Source organism: Lissotriton helveticus, chromosome 6 (assembly GCF_964261635.1).
Source record: "Lissotriton helveticus chromosome 6, aLisHel1.1, whole genome shotgun sequence".
Lineage (NCBI taxonomy): Eukaryota > Metazoa > Chordata > Amphibia > Caudata > Salamandridae > Lissotriton > Lissotriton helveticus.
In genome coordinates, this window is record NC_136067.1 from 2,093,960,165 (window position 1) to 2,093,984,054 (window position 23,890).

The following is a 23,890-nucleotide window of genomic DNA, read 5'->3' on the forward strand; positions in this document are numbered from 1 at the left end:
GCAGGAAGGTATTGAAAACCATACCCAAACCGATACATGCCAATTGAATCATCCGTTAAGATGAAGGTGAAGAAGAGGGTTCGGGTTCAGAAGAAACAGTAATTGATGAGTATTTTGAAGCTTTAAACGCTTTACAGGACAGCTACAGAAAAAAACTAGTATAATAGTTGTAAGACACAGTTTCTTTTCTAGAGCACAGTTACCTGGCGAAACAGTGGAGCAATATGATGCAGTATTAAGAACGTTAGTTGCCACGTGCTGATTCAGGGATCTTCATGAAGAAATAATTAGGGACCAATTCAAAAACAGAACCAAAAACTGCAAAATCCAAGAGAGGTTATTGTAGTTTAGAAAATACTTCACACAAGGTTATTGGAGGGTAGAAAATACTTCACGCTATGTCAAAGAACTTAATAGTGAACAAGGGAAAGAGAAGAGTGATGCTAGTGTTGTCAACACTCTTCGTAAAACCAAGAGTGTGGGTGAGGGTGCCAAATTTCAGGTTGGACCAAAATTTCCTATTGAAAGGGCTTCATCCAGTAATATTAGGCAGATTTTTTTCAGGTGGTTTTCTGAGACTTTTGTGATTTCTTGCTGCACATACATGCCTCACAATTGTGCACACATCTCTCTGTGTCTTTGTCCATGCCAAGCTATAAGATGCCCAGCTGTTAACGTCACCTGTTTCAAATGTAAGAAACTAGGTAATTTTTCTAAAATGTGTAGGACTGGGAACAGCGAAGGTTTGAAACGGTATGTGAATCTGGTGAGAGGTAATAATGGTGAATCGTCAGAGAACGAGTATGACAGTGATGTGGAGGTGTTAGTAATATGGGAGAATGAAGTAAATGAAGTGTTTGAAAAAGTATCATCCTCCCAAATGTGTTTTATCGTTGAAGTCAAGGTATCAATATGGGCTGATTCGTGTTCTCCGTACACGTTTCACAATTGATAAAAACGTGTGGGCCTCTACGCGCAGGTGCAACCTATTGCCACAAGACATTGAACCCGAGGGATACTATGGTATCAAACTTCCATTATTGGGGTATTTTATGAGCCACATTTTGTACAAGGATAGGTGCACACAAGGGAAGGTGTATGTTGTAGAAAAAGGCAGAGCTCTACGTGGCTGGAGGGAGCAAAGACATTTAGGCATCATACTTGATCCTAATCACCCTGAGCAAGTTTTACTAACACAAGATTATGAGAAGTCTAGTGGCACATGAAATATCCAAACTTGTTTAGCACAAAACTGGGATGTTTAAACAAATTTGAGCACAGGATTATGTTAAAAGCAGATTGTTATCCTGTGGTTCACAAAGTCAGGAATGTGCCATTTGCTTGGCATGCGAAACTCAGGGAAGAATTGGACAGATTATGTGATGCCCCGGTCATTGAATCCATTGAGGCATCGGAATGGTTAAGTCCGATAGTTTTGGCACACAAATCAAATGGCAAGTTGCTCTTGTGTGTGGACTTGAGAGATATGAACCACAACATCTGGGTTGATCACCACCCCTTACCATGTATTAATGAGATGGCAGCTGGTGTAAAAAATGCTAAGTATTTTTCATACATTGACCTTTCCAATGCGTACCATCAAGTAAGATTACACCCTGATTCTCGACATCTGACGTCATGTATAACACCTGAGGGTGTGTTCCAGTTCTTACAAATTCATTTCAGATTGGCTTCCACTTCTGCGGTTTTCCAAAGACTCATGAGCAGTGATTTGAAGGGGGTTGACAACATGATGGTATTTCAGGATGATATTTTGGTTTGGTGTGACAGTATGCATACTCATGACTTTGTGTTGAATAACATTTTGAAGAAATTACAAGATGCAAGTATAACTGTGAGTGCTGAAAAATGCAAATTTGGAGTGAGGCAAATTGATTATTTGGGCACACACTATCTGGGGAGGGTATTAAACCAAAAACAAATCTACTTGAGGCCATTGAAAATGCTCCGGCACCTTCGGACAAGGAACAGTTGCGTTCCTTCCTGGGCCTAGAAGAGTATTATTCAAAGTTCATGCAACACTTTGCAACTATATTACACAATTTAGGGCTCCTGATGAATAAAGGTACACCGTTTGTATCGAGTCAAGAAAGTCAGATGGCTTTTGATAGCATGAAAACAGACGCAACTAAGGCGGTTGCGCTCAACCCTTATGATCCTCACAACAAGTCGATTGTGGTAGTGGATGCCAGTGCTTATGGTTTGGGTGCAGTACTCATGCAAAGAAAAGATGGAATAGAATGGGTAGTAGCTTGTGCTTCACGAACGCTCAAAGGGGCAGAAGCTATTTACTCTGTCATTGAAAAAGAGGCAGAAGCTTGTTGGTGGGGTGTCAATTATTTTAAGACATACATATGGTGAACGAATTTCGAGTTGAGAACCGTGCATATTCCTTAATTAACCTTTTTACCACAAAGGGTGCTGGGAAGGCTACACCCAGGATAGCAAAGTGGTTGTACCGATTTCAAGAATATGACTTCCAGTTGAGATATGGGCCAGGTCATAAAAATACCAATGCAGATTGCTTATCTCGCTTTTCTTTATCAGGGCATGTTGAAGATGATGTCATGGAGGAGGAAGAAGAATGGCTGGTGGCTACAGTGTATCAGTCATGCAAGGGGGCTGTGAGCGAGAAAGAGTGGAAATAGGCAGTTTCTCAGGATACAACTTTGCAACAATAAATCTCGTGCTTAGCCAACAACACTGGGCAATGCACGCTGATTAAAAAAGAACTCTTTGAGTACAGAATGGTATGGACAGAATTATCAGTTGAGAGTGCTATTCAGTGCCACAGTGAAAGTGCTGCCTACTGTAAATTGATGTACTAATCAGTGGTTCCATGTTTGGCTATTTGGTTTACTTGTCAGACCCTAGTCTAGTGCACTGAGTGTGCCCAGGGCGTGTTATCCAAATGCTGCTGGTGAGCCTGCAGCACTGGTTTTGCCACCCAAAGAAGCAGCCTTGCAAAATGTGTCCAAGGTCTGCCATTGCAGAGCCTGCGTGCAGTCTGGTACTGTCATGCTGACTGGGCAATTGGCACCCACTTCCCAGTCCCTAAACCTTCCCTTTTCTTCATATCAGTCACCCCTATGGTAGGCCCAAGGGCAGGGTGCATTGTAAGTATAAGGTAGGACAAGCCCCGATGTGTGTGGCATGTCCTAATAGTGAATTACAGCCATTTTAATTTTTCACTATTTCAAGGCTACCTGTTCTCCATAGGCCAGAATGGGCTGTTAGAATTGTTATACTTTATAATCCCAACTGTCTCAGAGTACATGATAGAAGTTAGAGTTTAGTATGCCTCAACTCCGAATAATAAAATACATCTTTTAGTAAAGTTTATTTTAATATTCTGTGTTTGCAAATACCACTTTTATAAAGTAGGTATTTGCTTGTCTAACCATTCAAACCTGCCTCTGCTAGGTTGTGTATTCCTATGTCTGGTTTAGTGAGTGACAGGGCTGGGGAATTCCAGGAGACAGGCTGAGTCACCAAGTGGTGAATAGAGAGATCTGCATCTAGATGGGAGGGAGGAGTTGCACCTGAACCTTGAATAGGGCTGTGCCTGCCTTCCACAATGCTGGCTCCACCCCCGGGGAGCGGCTGATGTCTCTGCCCTGCACACTGAAAGAAGAGAAGGAGTCCTGTAAACAAAGTGCTCCAGGACTGTACTTACCTTCCAAAATGCTGGCTCCACCTCCTGTGGTGCGTCTGATGTGCATGCCCTGCACTGTGAATGGAAAGGAGAAGTCTGGTAAACAGAGTGCTTCAGAACTGGTTTGGACTGGGCAAAGGCCCCTCTCCCCTCAGAGAACAAAGGATTTTGGGGTATAAATATTGGGGCCCTGATCCCATGAAATTAGATCACTTTGGACTACAAGAAGAAACCTTTACTGAGGAGAGGAACCTGAAAAAACTGAGGAGAGACTATTCCCAAGCTGAAGTGCTGCTTTCGGGATTGGCCTGCAGTGGTTGCCTTACTGCTAAAGGAAGGAGAAAGGAACTTTGTGTACTTTGCTTTCAACTTGTGAAGGATCTCCAACGGCTTGGAAAAGAGCTTGCCTCCTGCTGAAGTCTCAGGGACAACAGACTTCACCCCCCAGCTCCCCAGAGTTATTTTGGAAGTGCCTGCTGCTGTTTTGGGCCTTCTGAGGAACTGCGTGTCGCAAGGAGCTGGAAGCGTGACTCAACGAGAAGAAACGTGTCGCCGTCGCTGTGCCTTCCGTCGCAACTCCGAAGGAGGGTGTCGCCACTGGAACTGTTGCACTGCACCGCATCAGAGAGAAGCGTGCCGCAACGAAGAGGAAGCGTGTTGCCGTTGCTGCTGCTGCCGTCGCAACTCCGAAGAAGGAGGGTGTCGCCGCTGGAGCTGTTGCACTGCACTGCATGAGGAGAAGAATCTCCCAACGAGGTCGGAGCGTGTCGCCGTCGCTGTGCCTGCCGTCGGAACTCCAAAGGAGGATGTCGCCACTGGAACTGTCGCATTGCACCGCATCGACCAAGAGCTCCTCGCATCCCCGAGAAGGGCGCCCCCGTCGAAGCTGCTGCCATCGCATCTTGGACGTCACCGCTGTAGTCATCGCTATAGTTATCGCATCGAGCGGAAGCTTCACGCATCTTGGGAGAAGAGCGTCACCGCTGGAGCTGTTACCGTCGCATTGTAAGGGTGTCGCTGCTGCAGTCCACGCATCGAACCGAGGACTTCTCGCATCCCCGAGAAGTGTGCCGCATCTGGAAGATCTTCACGTCTTTATTTCTTTGCACCTGACTTTGCCGCATTACCCATCGCTGCGACATTGCTGATCGTGGAAGCGCAACGCGACTTAAGGTACATTGACGCAGAGTGTCACACCTAAGAACTGAACTAAGCTTAAATCTACCATCTTAAAGTAATCATAGTGTGTATTTTTGTCGTTTATGGTCTTGTGGTAACTCTACATAAAGTCTACTTATTTTTTATATAAAACCTGTGTGGTGTCCTTTTGTAGTGTTGTCACTGGGTTACTGTATGTGGTCACAACTGCTTAACTTACATCGCCTCTGAAAAAAGCCTTGACTGCTCGCGCCACGCAGCCTAGAGGGTGAGCAGCGGTTATTTCAGGAGTGTAATCCCCTTGTCCTGACTAGAGGAGAGGATCCCTATTTGTCAAAAGTACCTACCTGAGCCAACTAGAGACCCCCAAATCTAACAGTGGCCCTATGGTTGACCTTCATGCCTGACCACTGTTTCTTTCTCAGGGTCTTGGCACAGTGTCACGTGCCAGGTTCAGTCCATCCCATGGGTAGGAACTGGGGACATTTGCTTTGTTGTTTCATAGTTGTACACTATTTGTATTTCCAAAAAACAAGAGTTGAGTGAACGTCTAGGAAAAGCTGTTGCATTTGAAGATCTGATTAGACAGTGGGTCAGTCAAGGTCAACTCGCCCTCTCCAAGTATGTAATGTCAATCAATCAATCAATCAATCAATCATCGCATTTATATAGCGCACTACTTACCCAGTGGGTCTCAAGGCGCTGGGGGAGGGGGATCTGCTACTGCTCGAACAACCAGGTCTTGAGTTGCTTCCTGAAGGCGAGGTGGTCCTGGGTCAGGCGGAGGTGGGTGGGGAAGGAGTTCCATGTCTTGGCGGCGAGATAGGAGAAGGACCGTCCCCCTGTGGTGGCTCTACGGATGCGGGGGACGGCGGCGAGGGCGTGGCTGGTCGATCGAAGCTGGCGTTTGGGAGCGTAGAAGTTGAGGCGGCTGTTGAGGTATCCTGGGCCTTGGCTGTGTAGGGCTTTGTGTGCGTGGGTGAGGAGACGGAAGGTGATTCTCTTGTTGACCGGGAGCCAGTGCAGGTCTCTCAGGTGTCCGGAGATGTGGCTGCGGCGGGGGATGTCCAGGATGAGTCGTGCTGAGGGGTTCTGGATCCGCTGGAGTCTCTTCTGGAGTTTGGCGGTGGTTCCGGCGTAGAGGGTGTTGCCGTAGTCCAGACGGCTGGTGACGAGGACCTGGGTGACCGTCTTCCTGGTCTCGGTGGGGATCCACCGGAAGATCTTACGTAGCATGCGCAGGATGTTGAAGCACGACGAGGAGACGGCGTTGACTTGTCTGGTCATGGAGAGGGAGGAGTCCAGGATGAAGCCCAAGTTGCGTGCGTGGTCTGTTGGTTTGGGTGCGCTGCCTAGGGCGGGGGGCCACCAGGAGTCGTCCCAAGCGGCGGGTGAGGATCCCAAGATGAGGACTTCCGTCTTATCTGAGTTCAGTTTCAGGCGGCTGTTCTTCATCCATTCGGCTACCTCTTTCATCCCTTCGTGAAGGTTGGCTCTGGCGGTGGCGGGGTCGTTGGTAAGGGAGAGGATCAGCTGGGTGTCGTCGGCGTAGGAGATGATGTTGAGGTTGTGCTGGTGTGCGATGTCTGCGAGGGGGCTCATGTAGATGTTGAAGAGGGTTGGACTGAGCGAGGAGCCTTGAGGGACGCCGCAGATGACTTCGGTGGCTTCAGATCTGAACGGAGGGAGGCGGACTCTCTGTGTCCTTCCGGCGAGGAAGGAGATGATCCACTCCAGTGCCTTCTCCTGGACTCCGACGTTGCTGAGGCGTTGTACTAGGGTACGATGGCAGACAGTGTCGAAGGCCGCAGAGAGGTCGAGGAGGATGAGGGCCGCTGTTTCTCCGTTGTCGAGCAGCGCTCGGATGTCATCGGTGACTGCGATCAGGGCGGTCTCGGTGCTGTGGTTGGCCCGGAAGCCAGACTGCGAGGGGTCGAGGGATCCGGTCGTCTCGAGGAAGGCGGCCAGCTGCTTGTTGACGGTCTTCTCGATGACTTTTGCAGGAAACGGGAGCAGCGAGATGGGGCGGTAGTTTTTGAGGTCGGTGGGGTCAGCCGATGGCTTCTTGAGTGGAGCGCTGAGTTCGGCGTGCTTCCAGCTCTCTGGGAAGGAAGCGGTGTCGAAGGATGTGTTGATGAAGTCCCGCAGGTGGGGTGCGATGACAGCGTCGGCCTTGTTGAAGACGTGATGAGGGCAGGGGTCGGTCGGAGATCCGGAGTGGATGGAGTTCATCGTGCGGACGGTGTCTTCGGTGCTGATCAGAGACCAGGCGCGGAGGGTGGTGGTGGGGGGCGGTGGTTCGGTCATGGTGTTCGTCGGTTGAGTGCTGAAGCTGTTGTGTATGTCCGCGATCTTGTTGTGGAAGTAGGAGGCGAGGGAGTTGCAGAGGTCTTGCGAAGGGGTGATGTCGTTGTTTCCGGCGTTGGGGTTGGAGAGCTCTTTGACGATGTTGAAGAGTTCTTTGCTGTTGTGTGCGTTGTTGTCCAGTCGTTCCTTGAATGCAGTTTTCTTGGTGGCGCGGATGAGTTGGTGGTGTTTTCGGGTGGCGAGCTTGAGGGCAGTCTTGTAGTCCGGTGTTGGGTCTCTGCGCCAGGTTCTCTCGAGGGCTCGGCTGTTCTTCTTGGAGCTCTTGAGTTCGTCAGTGAACCATGGGGCTTTCTTGCTACCGGGTCTGCTGGGCGGGGTCCTCAGGGGGGCGAGCTCGTCTGCGCAGTCGCTGATCCACTTCGTGAGGTTGGTGGCCGCCTGGCTAGGGTTCGTTGTGCTGGTGGGAGGGTTCATGCTCAGGGAGGATGCGAGCTGGTCGGCTGTGATCTTGTTCCAGCTCCTGCGTGCAGCCTGTTGCTGGTGGTGGTGGATCGTGGTCCTTGCGAAGTTGAAGTGGACGCAGCTGTGGTCCGTCCAGTGGAGTCCGGTGGCGTGGCTGAAGGCGATGTCCTTGCTGGATGAGAAGACGGGGTCGAGTGTGTGTCCGGCGTAGTGGGTGGGGGTGGTCACCAGTTGCTTGAGTCCCAGGTTGGCGAGGTTGTCCAGCAGGGTGGTGGTATTGCGGTCGTTGTTGTTCTCCATGTGGAAGTTGAGGTCCCCGAGGAGGATGTAGTCAGTGGAGCAGAGGGCGTGCGGGCTGATGAAGTCGGCGATGTCTTCGCTGAATTGTGCGCGTTGTCCCGGGGGTCTGTAGATGAGGGTGCCTCTGAGGGTGGTCTTGGGGTTGATGTGGACCTGAAAGTGCAGGTGCTCGGCAGTTGCGAGGGTGTCGTCGGTGTTGGTCGTGATGCGGATGGTGTTCCTGTGGACGATGGCGATGCCTCCTCCGGTGTGGTTGATGCGGTCCCTCCTGATGATCTTGTAGCCGTGTGGGATGGCGATGGCTATGTCGGGCGCTGAAGAGGCGTTCATCCAGGTTTCCGTGAGGAAGGCGACGTCTGGTGATGTTGTGTCGAGCAGGTTCCAGAGCTCGACGGCGTGTCTGTGGACGGAGCGGGTGTTGAGCAGGATGCACTTCAGGTGGTTGCTGCTGTTGCTCGTCGAGGTCTTGAGCACTGCTGGAGTGGTGCAGGTCCGGATGCAGGTGAACTTGCAGGCGTTGCAGCTGAAGGGTCCGTGGGTGCGTCTCGGGTTGGCTCGGTAACAGCCCGGGAGTCGGCCGGCGTTGAGGGCGTTGAGTTCGGTGGTGTCGTAGGTCCGGCGGGTGGGCTGGTGACGGCGTGGGCCAGGGGTCCTGGCACTGGGCGCGGTCCAGGCGCGGACGGGCGCAGACGGGCTTACCTTTGGCGCACCTTCGGCGCTCCCGCTGCGCGCGTCCGCTGCGCGGTCGCTGAGGGGGCGTCATAAGTAGGATGTGAGTACTGTTAAAGTGTTATTAGTAAAATCTATATTTACAGAACTCAGAAGTGCCAGAAGTGTGGCCTAGACCTCCGCCCCTCAGGTTTGTAGTACACAAGTACCAATTCTTGCATACATACAGCTCACATTTGACTGACCTCGCCCTGGGTTTGTACTACACAGATACCAATACATGCATGTGTAGAGCTCACATTTTGCTGCTCCTCAGGTTTCTACTACATAAATACCAGTACATGCATATGGTTTGCTGGTAGTCGTGCCCAAAATACAATTGAAAGCCCGTTACTGGGAGTTCATCGAGGCAAACCTTCACATCTACTCTACACATGGCAGGCTGACATAACTATTTTTCTCCATCAAGGATACACCCAGCTGTGAGGTCTTTCTCGACCTACCACTTATGCAACTAGCAAAATCATTTTACCTAAAATTCCGCTATGTCTCACTTGAACTAGGATTGTTTATGGCCCTGTGGGTTGCTAATGGGAGGATCAGTAGTACATCTATATGCACCTTATGCTCCAAGCTACAGAATGAAAAAGTACTCTATGTGATGTTCATCTGTCATACGTCACAAAGATTGCAGTGCACACCTTATTCTTCAGTTTATTCCTTCATTTTGCCAATTCGTTTTGCTTGCTCTTTTTTGCGTGCTCCCCGAGTTGCGTGATCTACCCTGGTATCACGCTGAGTTAAATATCATAAATGGGAGGAGCGAAGTTTCACTCCTAAACCAGGTGCACAGCTTTAAATTGGGGTTATCCCACTTTTATACCAAAAGTTAATCTTCGTACTCCAACTTTTTTGTTCTATTTCATTTATTTTCTTCATTTCAATCACACGTAAACAGCTTATATGTTTAACAGCTTCTAATGATCCAGATATGCTTATCCGAGCCTTTTTCTGGTCACGCCAAAACATATAAAAACATCCTCAGTAGCAAATCATGTTATACCCAATGCATTTCGGGCTATTCGTAAGCCCTTCCTCAGGGGTTCACTACAATAAAAGAATATTGAAATTAGAATATGGCCTCATACCCTGTGGTTAACAGCAAATATGTTAAAAAACCAGTCTTATTACCCAGAATGTTAACAACGTTTTCCCTCTACAACGGAGCGTAATGCTACCGCTACAATGCCTGAAAAACCACCATTCATCCACTTCGAGTTTTAAACCTCCCCGCAAATGTAACATCACAGTTCTGTACTTATACATTTTCTCCTTCGTAATACCCATTGTTTATCTGCTATATCTTGACTCTGTTTTGCTTGTACCTTCATTGCTTCTTGCCAAGTCTCTCTCCCTTTCACAACGGTTCCCCTCGTGAAACAGTACTGCTCTGCCCATCGTAACTCCCCTCAGTGTTAAATCATGTGACATCACCCTTGTTCTGGGATTAACCTATCGCCACCTGTTGTTAATCAGACATCACAGTGTAGTCCCTTGTAAACTTCATGACCAATAATGCACCTCTTCTTACATAGCCAAAACACGGAGATATCTCATGCTAAACCACACCCAAAGGTTCCCCAAACATTTAAATACTATTCCCCGCCCTCCCTTATGTTATTTTCACTATCACGCTGTAACAAAGATGTTCAATTAAAATTAGACTGTAAAAGTTTGTAAAACATTTCGTTCGGTACATAACATTTTTCCTGTCCGTCAACTAGATGAAACCGACTCTTGGTTCACAAAGTTCCTTCATATTCAAGAATGTGCGAATCACGTGTGTGCTCACTTCCGTTGGATTTATTTTGCCATTTCTTACGTTCTGTGGGTGCAACTTGGCGGTAGGGCAGATAAGTATTCCATACGTCACAAAGATTGCAGTGCACACCTTATTCTTCAGTTTATTCCTTCATTTTGCCAATTCGTTTTGCTTGCTCTTTTTTGCGTGCTCCCCGAGTTGCGTGATCTACCCTGGTATCACGCTGAGTTAAATATCATAAATGGGAGGAGCGAAGTTTCACTCCTAAACCAGGTGCACAGCTTTAAATTGGGGTTATCCCACTTTTATACCAAAAGTTAATCTTCATACTCCAACTTTTTTGTTCTATTTCATTTATTTTCTTCATTTCAATCACACGTAAACAGCTTATATGTTTAACAGCTTCTAATGATCCAGATATGCTTATCCGAGCCTTTTTCTGGTCACGCCAAAACATATAAAAACATCCTCAGTAGCAAATCATGTTATACCCAATGCATTTCGGGCTATTCGTAAGCCCTTCTTCAGGGGTTCACTACAATAAAAGAATATTGAAATTAGAATATGGCCTCATACCCTGTGGTTAACAGCAAATATGTTAAAAAACCAGTCTTATTACCCAGAATGTTAACAACGTTTTCCCTCTACAACGGAGCGTAATGCTACCGCTACAATGCCTGAAAAACCACCATTCGTCCACTTCAAGTTTTAAACCTCCCCGCAAATGTAACATCACAGTTCTGTACTTATACATTTTCTCCTTCGTAATACCCATTGTTTATCTGCTATATCTTGACTCTGTTTTGCTCGTACCTTCATTGCTTCTTGCCAAGTCTCTCTCCCTTTCACAACGGTTCCCCTCGTGAAACAGTACTGCTTTGCCCATCGTAACTCCCCTCAGTTTTAAATCATGTGACATCACCCTTGTTCTGGGATTAACCTATCGCCACCTGTTGTTAATCATACATCACAGTGTAGTCCCTTGTAAACTTCATGACCAATAATGCACCTCTTCTTACATAGCCAAAACACGGAGATATCTCATGCTAAACCACACCCAAAGGTTCCCCAAAACATTTAAATACTATTCCCTGCCCTCCCTTATGTTATTTTCACTATCACGCTGTAACAAAGATGTTCAATTAAAATTAGACTGTAAAAGTTTGTAAAACATTTCGTTCGGTACATAACATTTTTCCTGTCCGTCAACTTGATGAAACCGACTCTTGGTTCACAAAGTTCCTTCATATTCAAGAATGTGCGAATCACGTGTGTGCTCACTTCCGTTGGATTTATTTTGCCATTTCTTACGTTCTGTGGGTGCAACTTGCCGGTAGGGCAGATAAGTATTCCATACGTCACAAAGATTGCAGTGCACACCTTATTCTTCAGTTTATTCCTTCAATTGGGGGATAACCCAATTGGGGGATAACCCCAATTTAAAGCTGGGAAAACCCCAATTTAAAGCTGTGCACTTGGTTTAGGAGTGAAACTTCGCTCCTCCCATTTATGATATTTAAATCAGCGTGATACCAGGGTAGATCACGCAACTCGGGGAGCACGCAAAAAAGAGCAAGCAAAACGAATTGGCAAAATGAAGGAATAAACTGAAGAATAAGGTGTGCACTGCAATCTTTGTGACGTATGGAATACTTATCTGCCCTACCGGCAAGTTGCACCCACAGAACGTAAGAAATGGCAAAATAAATCCAACGGAAGTGAGCACACACGTGATTCGCACATTCTTTAATATGAAGGAACTCTGTGAACCAAGAGTCGGTTTCATCTAGTTGACGGACAGGAAAAATGTTATGTACCGAACATATAAAAAACCAAAAGAGAAGTGGGTCTGACCCCTATGCAAATATCTTGGTGTACGAATCTATCTGGAGGCGCTAAGAATTTTGAGGAGCATCACGTCCACTTACATACTTTTTGCAGTAAGCAGCTATCTATTCTGTCGCCATTATAAGGAAAGAGCATGGTCCTAAATTTTAACTTGGTGGTCCTTTAACTTCATTTTAAACTAGATAAAACTGCGATTTGCATGAAAGCCTTAGCCTTGAGGGAACCCAGGAACTAAGACACGCAGTATACCTTTAAAATGACTGTGACATTTAAATTAGCATATCAGCCACCATATCTGACCCCTACACTTTTCATGCACAAGATGTACTTTGTTGTAAGCTCTACAAGGTTTTATACTAGGGAGTATTAACAACGGTCTTATGATGACTTTAATAATGGATTGATCCTATTGATAAAAACATCTACCTTATCTACTGATGTGATTACAATAATGGAATGTCTTTTATGTTTGCATGTTTTATGGAACAATTTTCCGAAATAAACAAATCGTCTTGACTTGGCAATACATGCATGCATATAGCTCACATTTCACTGACCTCCCCCTGGGTTTTTAGTACACAGATACCAATACATGCTTGTATACAGATAACATTTGAATGATCTCCCCGTAGGTTTGTACTACACAAAAACGATACATGTATACATACAGCTCAGACTTCACTCAACTCCCGCCTAGGCTTGTACTACACAGATACCAATCCATGCATACACACCGCTCACACTTCACTCACCTCCGGCCTAGGCTTGTACTGCACAGATACCAATCCATGCATACATACCGCTCACACTTCACTCACCTCCGGCCTAGGCTTGTACTGCACAGATACCAATCCATGCATACATACCGCTCACACTTCACTCACCTCCGGCCTAGGCTTGTACTACACAGATACCAATCCATGCATACATACCGCTCACACTTCACTCACCTCCAGCCTAGGCTTGTACTGCATAAATACCAATCCATGCATACATACCGCTCACACTTCACTCATCTCTGGCCTAGGCTTATACTACACAGATACCAATCCATGCATACATACCGCTCACACTTCACTCACCTCCGGCCTAGGCTTGTACTACACAGATACCAATCGATGCATACATACCGCTCACACTACACTCACCTCCGGCCTAGGCTTGTACTACACAGATACCAATCCATGCATACATACCGCTCAAACTTCACTCACCTCCGGCCTAGGCTTGAACTACACAGATACCAATCCATGCATACATACCGCTCACACTTCACTCACCTCCGGCCTAGGCTTGTACTACACAGATACCAATCCATGCATACATACCGCTCACACTTCACTCACCTCCGGCCTAGGCTTGAACTACACAGATACCAATCCATGCATACATACCGCTCACACTTCACTCACCTCCGGCCTAGGCTTGTACTACACAGATACCAATACACGCATACAGTAAAAATTTACCTTTATTTAGTTTATCACAACCTTAAAGTATACATATATATAAAAAAATATAGCAATCAACATAAAAACAAGATAAATTTCATGTCCTTTAAAAATTTACAAAAAAGTAAAAAGATCACCCGAAGTTTAATCTGTTTCGATTTTCAAAAGTAAGGTCTCTACAAGAGTCATGAATTTTACTCCACGGCATATTAAGATGTTCGATGATGCACCCATCCAACTAGTGACCGCCTGCCTGCAGGTGCGAATTCTTAAAGTGTTTAGAACTGATTTCAACAAAGTTCTTCTTTCGTCTTTTACTGTCTCGCATGTGCACATTAGATGGTACAAACTTTCTGTGTGGTCGGGCTGGACTGTTCCCATGAGGCACAGGGTCAGACTGCCACATATGAACGACCAAATGCAACAAAATCCAGGCCCTTCGCACCAACCACAGCAGCCTTTTTTAGGGAGAGGCCAAAATCAGCCACGAGGCAAAAAGAAGAATCTAACTTGGCAGGACCGTCAACCAAATGTACAGACCAGGAGTATGTCATCGGCACAAGTGGATGGGAACAAGAAGAGTCACTAATTGTGAATCTGACTAACATGACCCTAACGGAAGAACAAACAAATATTCTAAACAAGGGCTTAGGCTTTGTGCCAACTCCACCTGTTGATCCATTCAAATTAAAGTGCGAACTATCTGAATTTTGTAGAACACTCAAACTTAAAGCCTTTTTTGATGGATCCCCCTCCCACGGGACAGATGGTGACACTACACTTAAGAGAAAATCTAAATTCTTACCACCAACCAATGCGATACCAATAGAGATATTGACCTTCGAAAAAGCAATCCTAAAAGGTATTGACAATCTGGACAAAAAATCAAAGAAATCAACTTTTCAAAATCTAAGTAACAAGGAGAGACGAGCCCTAGAGGAACTGAAGAATAATGATAACATCATCATCAAACCGGCGGACATGGGTGGGGGTGTGGTCATCCTTACAAAAGAAGGATATGACCAACAATGCCTCCTACTACTGTCGGATGAGAATTTCTACAGAAAACTTGATTCTGATCCTACCGATAGGCTGTCCAATACCATCACGATAATGGTTCATGAAGCAGAGGTGAATGGATGGATTTCCCGAAAAGAGGCGGACTTCTTAACACCAAGAACACCTAAAGTCCCCTTTTTCTATTCATTGCCCAAGACACATAAAAATAAATCCCCACCACCAGGACGCCCGATAGTTTCGGGTATCGGGTCACTCTTAGAACCTCTCTCCAAATTCGCGGATGAATATCTCAAACCGCTGGTGCAAAGTACTCCGACATACCTTAAGGATACCCGTGACCTTCTAACCCAGATAGCCGATAAAGCATTCGCCCCTAACACCATGATCCTAGTTGGATTAGATGTAGAATCGCTTTATACGAGCCTGCCCCAAGATGATACCATGCAAATGCTGGAAGATCTTTTATTCCTCATAGAATGGCCTCATAAAACACCTCGCCATTTTATTCTTGAGTGTTGCCGCTTAGCATTGAAAGAAAATTACTTTGAATACGACGGACAACTTTTCCTACAGTGCCATGGCACCTCCATGGGAAGCGCCTTTGCTCCATCGGTAGCTGGATTGTATGTGAGTCAATTCGAACAAAAATTCGTCCTCAACAACGACAATCCATACGTTTCCAGTATCTTATACTGGAAACGTTATATCGATGACGTCTTGTTGATTTGGGACACTAAGAATTCCTTGACCACATTCATGGAATGGCTGAATGCCCAAGACCGTTGGCTCAGGTTTACCTCTACCGCCAACAGAGAGAGTATAGACTTTTTAGATTTGACTATATTTTCTGAGAATGGGAAACTAGAAACAAGGACCTACACGAAACCTACAGCTAAAAATAGCCTACTGTCATATTTCAGTTTCCATCCCCAACCTCTAAGAGACAATCTCCCTTATAGCCAGTTTCTTCGACACAAGCGAAATTGTAGCAAAGCGAGTGATTACAAACAACAGGCTACAATTTTGAGTAAGAAATTACGAGCTAGAAACTACACTCCAAAGACAATCTCTAAATGTAAAAAAAGAGCTCAAAACCAACCAAGGGAGTGTCTGTTACAGAGTTATCAGAAGGAACCAGTAAAGGACCTTGTCACATGTGTGACCACCTTCTGCCCAGCCTCGTATCAGGTACAAAAACTTATAAGGAAGAATTGGGCAATAGTGACCTCAGGGAATTTCGATTGGCCCAAGCCAAGATTTGCCAACCGGAGGACAAAAAATCTCAAAGATGTGTTAGTACACACTCGCCCCAGGAAAAGACTTACTACGACTACCATAAGAAACATCAATATGACCCCAATAACTGGCCATTTTCCCTGTGGTACCTGTGGAGTTTGTAAATTCACGAATCCAACCAAGACCCTACAATTGACTGACAGCCTGCTATGGACACAGAGGCAACACACAAACTGTAATTCCACCCATGTGGTGTACCTCATAACGTGTCCCTGTCAACAAAAATATGTGGGGATGACCTGTCGTAAGGTCAAGACTCGCATAGGAGAACATAGGAGCAACATACGGCTCAAGAAAAGTACAACAAAACTCTGCACACATTTCGTGACAGCTGGACATTCGTGTGATGATCTCAGATGGACAGTGTTGGAAAAACTTCATGAAAAACACACTGATGCTGAACGCACACTATTTGAAAGGGAACAAAGATGGGTCAATCGATTGGGAACCCACCTACATGGGATGAACGACAATATTCCGTGGCACCAATTTTATTAAACGGCCACCCTGTTTTTGGTCCACTGGTCAACCCTTAAGACTCATTCCTGTTCGTTATGTACTCACTTAAATTCTAATTCATTTGAGTGTGATATTTCTACTATATCAATAAGAGGCCCTTAATAATTCTTAAATAATTTTTCTGCAACATAGTCTCTAGCGACTATTTATGACATTTAGTCATTTTTCATATTTTTGGCAAAATAGAGGAATTAATTTACTCTCTTAAGTTACCATCTCGTGTTTTTAGAACGATAACGAACAATGTGTTTCTGCCACTTTAATAATCATGGCTGGCAATAGTCCCTTGTTGCTCTTCATGACTTTAAAAACAAACAAGGGATTGTAGTTCCCCTTCCCAGGGGCAGAGTCAGCACAAGCAGTAACTGCATCCAACACGAGGGTAAGAATGGCGCGAGACGAACGTCTAACCAAACGCAGTAAGTAACGGCTGCGCTCTTGCTATCATTATGATACCTTCTCGCAACATGCATTACCTTTTATTATTCTAGCGAATGCCTTGTGACAAGCGACTCTAATAGCCCGTCTGATGCGGAGAGATTTCCTGAAAACTAAGGTACCAATAGTATTAGTGCATGAATCAAAACACTCCGTGCATGACCCACAATGCTAGACCCCCGTGCCTATAACCATTTAACGGGCATCTGGGCCACTTATAGGAACTTTCACTAGCTACCCAATGACTATTAATTTTAAAACATTATTCATCTTTAAGTCCCAGCGTCACGATCCATTGTTTCACATCCTCACTACTCCCATGTAATATAGTATCCACAATGTGATGCATACAGATATACTAATGGAGTTGGAATTAATTTATATCATTTCTCTGCACCGGGCAACTAAATTGAGTCTCCTGCTGTGCATGCTATATGTCGCTATGTACAATTGTTCTTTTATTTGTTTTCCCAAACACAGGAAATTGAGTATGAAATTCTCATGCTTCCAATGAACACTACACGAATAGTGTGAGTATTCAGTTTGTCTTTTTTGTATTGTCCTGACGAAAGCTCTACAGACCCCTCGGGCCAAATAGAGCTGAAACATGTCGACCTAGATGGAGTTATATGGTAGTCCTGTAACTCGATTACCTCGTATACCACTATTTTTTAACCACAATTTACACCCTTTTTTCAATAAATTGTGCGTTTGGGTGCAAACTTGTTTTTAGAATTTTCTGGCTCACTAGCACTACACTACAAACCCTCTGGATAAGTGCATTTTTTCATTTCTGGACACTTCTATTCTTTCCAGAGGTTGCCTCGGGTGGGGCAGGCATATAGCACGTCATTTGTTAACCCGATGAATATGCCATGACGCTAGAGAAGGGGCGGATAAAAGATACACCGCACTTATAACATCTCAACGTCTATGAGGGTTTTCAAAAGATAACCAATGGTTATTGTAGATACAAGTCTCCATTCCTGCGCATGATGATTGAGTGATTTGCATATAGCCATGTCTGAACTGGGGTGGCAGAGTGGGCTAAAGAACAGTGATGGATCAAACCCAGATCTTTTGACTTGGTGTGAGTGTTTGATTGGTTCAGATGCTCCGTCCATCACCACCCCCTTTTGTACCGTTTTGGCCGCCATAAGTGTGGCAGGGTATGCTCAGACGTGAGTCCCTTGCTCACTTTGCCACTGGATTCAAGCAAGCCGGGCTGAAGACGGCTGGAATGCCAGAAACCGGTCCTCGGAAGCTTGTTTCCGGTCCAGGGAAGGCATGGCTTGGCAGTTCGGGCTGGACTGTTCCCATGAGGCACAGGGTCAGACTGATTTGCATATAGCCATGTCTGAACTGGGGTGGCAGAGTGGGCTAAAGAACGGTGATGGATCAAACCCAGATCTTTTGACTGGGTGTGAGTGTTTGATTGGTTCAGATGCTCCGTCCATCACCACCCACTTTTGTACCGCTTTGGCCGCCATAAGTGTGGCAGGGTATGCTCAGACGTGAGTCCCTTGCTCACTTTGCCACTGGATTCAAGCAAGCCGGGCTGAAGACGTCTGGAATGCCAGAAAACGGTCCTCGGAAGCTTGTTTCCGGTCCAGGGAAGGCATGGCTTGGCAGTTCGGGCTGGCCTGTTTCCATGAGGCACAGGGTCAGACTGATTTGCATATAGCCATGTCTGAACTGGGGTGGCAGAGTGGGCTAAAGAACGGTGATGGATCAAACCCAGATCTTTTGACTGGGTGTGAGTGTTTGATTGGTTCAGATGCTCCGTCCATCACCACCCCCTTTGTACCGCTTTGGCCGCCATAAGTGTGGCAGGGTATGCTCAGACGTGAGTCCCTTGCTCACTTTGCCACTGGATTCAAGCAAGCCGGGCTGAAGACGGCTGGAATGCCAGAAACCGGTCCTCAGAAGCTTGTTTCCGGTCCAGGGAAGGCATGGCTTGGCAGTTCGGGCTGGACTGTTCCCATGAGGCACAGGGTCAGACTGATTTGCATATAGCCATGTCTGAACTGGGGTGGCAGAGTGGGCTAAAGAACGGTGATGGATGAAACCCAGATCTTTTGACTGGGTGTGAGTGTTTGATTGGTTCAGATGCTCCGTCCATCACCACCCCCTTTTGTACCATACCCACAAAGGCGGCATGTCATTTCCTGCAGTTTATTTTTCCAAGATGGAATTAGGTCTTTTGAGCAATGGTCGCCCAGTCTGTATGCCATGAATTTCATCTTTAGCGATAGCCGGAAGTGAGCTTCAAGATACAGTTGAGGTTTTAGTCTTTTATATGAATTGATAACTGACCAGGCGTGTCGGCGTTTGGCCAAAGTCCTTTTGTCTTCTACCAACGATAGTGACTTTGCATTTAGTTTACAAATTTTATAGAAAGATGTTCGTTCCAAGTGGCTGTTCCAAACTTCCTCGATGTTTAGCGCCTCCAGGGCAGTTCGCAAATAGATGCCCCAAGTGTTTGGTTCTTTTTCATCATATTGTTTCTTGATTTCCAGCCAGCATAGGTTATTCAATGATCCTATTTCTGATGCTCTGAGTTTCCAGCACCATTTTGCAAAGATAGCTTTCCTCTGGTAGACTTGGTTTTGTAGGCCAAATTCCAGGCGTATTTGCGCTGGGCATGATCCTTTAAAAAGATTAAAAACAGATTTGTATACTCTTGTCTGTAATTTGTTTAGGATGTCAGTTTCTTTCCCGTGCCAGATTTCCAACCCGTAGGACAAGGTAGGTAACAGTTGAGCTGCCATTACTTTTAAAAGATGACCGTATGAGGGGCATTGTAATTTCTTTTGGAGCAGTTTATAAGCAAAGGTGAGTGATTGTGCTTTGACTATGAAGTCCTGTTTTTGGTCCACCATGGACATGTTTCTGCACAATTTGATACCCAAATATTTATACGTTGTTGTCTCCTCTATTTGAGTATTCTTTGAATACCATTTAAATGTTCCTCTGCTTGGGACTGCCAATCTCACGACCTTTGTTTTTTTATTGTTAAGTTCCAAACCTGCTAGGTCAAAGTACTCTGTTAATTTATTTATGACCCTTTGCAGGCCTATCGGTGTATGGCTTAAAACGACAATGTCATCTGCATATTGCAGAAACTGGATTGATTCATTTGCCAGTGTGGGTGGATGTCCGTTTACCTGTAGCAGGTAGCTGTTTGAGTCTGCTAGATATACATTAAATAGGCTTGGAGAGAGCACACAGCCCTGTTGTAGGCCATTTATTATATGTATTTGTTGTGATATCTTTCTCCCATCCCCAAGTTTTACTTTGGCCCATGTTTTGTTATATAAGGCAATTATTATATCTATTAGTTTCTGTGGGAGGCCCCGAGATTCTAGCTTTTTCCACAACCGGTCCCTTGGTACTCTATCGAACGCGGATTTTAGATCGATAAAGCATGCCAATTATCCTACCTTCTTTTTCTCCGCTCTTTCTATTAACAGCGCCAGAATGGAAAGATTTGTGGTACATCCCATTCCTTCTCTAAAACCCGTTTAGAACTTCGGGATTATTTTGTTTTTATTTATCCATTCCCGTAGATGACATAATATACAGGATGAGAAAAGTTTTACCTCTACATCAATGAGGGCTATCAGCCTGTAGTTCCTGGGTTCCATTTTGCTCCCGTTTTTATAAATGGGGTGGAAGATATTACCATACCAGGACCGTGGGATCTTTTTGTCAAAAAAACAGATGGTTGAAAAGTGGGGTGAGATAGTTTGCCCAAAAATCAGGATCTTGTTTAAATAGGGCATTTGGTAGCCCGTTATCAACAAGGTTGTTTGTTTCACTGATGTCAATGTTGTCAATGGGGATGGGTCCATGGGTGCCCCGCTTGGTGTTTCTTTTCCCATTTTTCTTTCCGTTTTTTAGTTACTACATTTCCCAAATCTTTTTCCTTAGTTGTTTCATGTCTTAATTCTAAGCACGGGAGTTGCAGCGTATGGGTATTATATAGAGAGTCTATATATTGTAGCCAAGCGGTTTCACTTATTCCTATGTTTTGCTGCGCACCAGTTCCTTTTGATAATTTATTGATTAAGCCCCAGAATTCACTGCTATTCGGTAGTTTACTTGTCCTTAGCAAGTCTACCCATATTTTCCCAGTATGTAGCTGTTTTGCCTTTCCGCAGTCTTCTTTATATTCTTTTCTCATTTTCTGTATCTCACCGATGTCTAAATACTTTCCCCGTCTGTTTATTGTAGCCTTTTGTCTTAATTTTTTTGCAATTTCCCTTTTTTTGTCTCTTTGCTTTGCGGTATACCATGGCAGTCTATAGGCATCATATGCATGTTTCACTACTGATTTTGCCGGGAATTTTTCTAGCAAAAGTATGTGTAAATTCTCCCAATTTTTTGCAAGCGAGTGGTGTTCCAGGCCTCTGAATTTTCTACGTGCGTATACACCGTTTCCATTATTGCATTTGCTACAGCGCCTCTCCATTTGAGCTTCCTTAGATTATAAATTTCCGGGATTGTGGCTAGCGACGCAATACTTGCTTTTTGGTGAATGTTTAGGCTCAGTATGGTTTCTTGCGGGAAATGATCGCTTTCTGGTCTAGTTATAATGCCGAAGTGGTTAACCAGCTGGGAGAGCTCTTTGCTGATTAATGTGAATTCTATTGTGGATTTTTTATTTCCGCACATGTAGGTGGTTTTTGCAGATTGGTCGCCCTTGATGTTTCCATTTAGCGTCATTAATCCCAATGCTTCCAAATCATTCCTTATTGTTTGGATATTACTTTTGTTTCCATTTGCTCTTATCAGGTTACTGTTGAAATCGCCTGTGATTAGCATCCAGTGGAATAGATGAGTTATTTGTAATGTTTTTATTAAATTTGTTAGTTCTAACAGTTTTTTGATTTTTGTAGACTTCTCAGGGTGAATGTAAACGTTCAAGATCAGTAACTTCCACCCAACTTCTTTTGTGTGTTGTTTGTTTTCTAGCTTTGTGATTTGAATCCAATTTACTCCTGAATCCATTATCTCTGACTTCCAGTTGAAATCATTTGTTATATATGTGGACAGGCCCCCCCCTTGGGTGACCATATTTAGCGATTTTTTTTCAGCCATCACATGATGTTCTTCATATCCAGCGATTTGTCTGGGGGTAACATTCCATGTTTCTTGCAAGACAATTATGTCGAATGTACCCAGGAAAGTAATTGTCTCTTGGTCTTGTTCCATGTCTTTGAAACCGTGGACGTTCCAAGAGCAAATTCTAATTTTTCTTTCCATTTTTTTACATTCCTCGATGTTTAGTACATGCTCTTTGCGGTCTGAAATACTTCCATCAGGATCGATGAGAATTCAATACTTGTGGGATCCAAGACCAGTCCTGGTCTTCCTCCGGTCGATGCTTATATTGTCCTGTTTTTGTACTACTAGGCACGGGTTCCCTCCTTATTTGTTGGATGATTGTCTCATTTCTCGCTCCTCTTAAAATGGAAGATGTTTTTCCTTTTGTGTTTGTTACTAGGGGGGCCACGCTGTTTAATAGTGGGTATGGATACTTTATAGGTGTAGGATATACCAGTGTTATGCCCCATGCAGCAAAGTCTGCTCTTGTAGAAAAGATGAGGTCCGTTATCTCCTTTGATGCCCGTGTGGTGCTACTCATTTCCCACTCTGTGTCCTTATTCGTTTGAACAAACTCTACTACATAAGGTCATTTGATGTTATTTCCCTTAATTTCGGAATCTCTCTAAAAAGCCTCAGTATGTTCCCCCGGTTTAGTATGTCCATTTTTCCTTTTGTCGTGTATTCAGGCTTGAATAGTAATTTGCGACCTGTTTCTGAGGAAACCGTTTGGGGTTTTTGATTCTGACCGAGTACACTTCTTTCCTCTGTTTGGTCTCGGTGGATAACTTGCCCTAGGTGTTTAGCAATAGATACTTCTAATGGACTGGCCATTAATGATGTCGCTGCTTCTTTGTGGTTCCATGTTGCTGATTCAACTGATCTGAGGGTCGAGGTCGGCCTCTCAAAATCCCTTTGTATTACCCCATGGGGGACATTATATATCCCTCCTTTGTTTCCTACCATGATTCTTAATTTGGTGTTCATGCTCTGTGTTTGTTCTGTTTGGGCTTTATGACTAATTTCTTTTTTGAATTGAATTAATTTCTTTTCATCGCCTTCCCCTGCAGTCTGTTTTAAATGTTCTTGCGCCTCTAATTCACGTGGACTTTCTTGTATTTGCACTTTTCCCTGTGGTATTTGCTGATTGTTTCCTGAACCTCCTTGTGTTTTTGCAGGATCATCCATTAGTCTTTTTGTTTTGTATATTGGATCTATTTCTGTGATTGAATCATTTGTTTTTTTATTCCGTTGGGTGTTTGACGTTGTAGTTGTATGCTTTGAACTTTTCAGCCACATAGTATTTTCTTCTGGATTTGCCTCATGATTTTTTGCTTCTATTGAGTCAGGTTCTTTTCTCTGATCAATTACGCTCTTATTCCTCATTTGTTCAAATATAGGGTAATTTTGATTTTCATATTTGGTCTGAATGGCATTCTTCCTTGCTTTCCGTACTCGTTTACGTTGTCTTTTGGTTTGAGATTCAATTGCAACCGATGACTCATGTACCTTACTTTCACCTTGTCCCCTTTCGTTTGTTTCCCTTTCTTCAGTTAAGTTTATGACCGTTTCTTTCTCAATGGATGAGCTTTTACCCTTTTGCATTTCGATCTTTAAGACTTCGCCCTTTGTTTCCTGGTACGAGATCTCTACAGGTGTCCTTGTTGTACGTGTCACACGTAGGATTTCTGAAAGAATTGCTGGTAAAGTGGCCAGTTTATCTATTATCTTCCCACAGTCGTAGTTTGGTACCATTGATTTACCCTTTGTTTGATTTTCCATTTCCGTTTCTTTTGCGATGTGTTCTGAAATTGA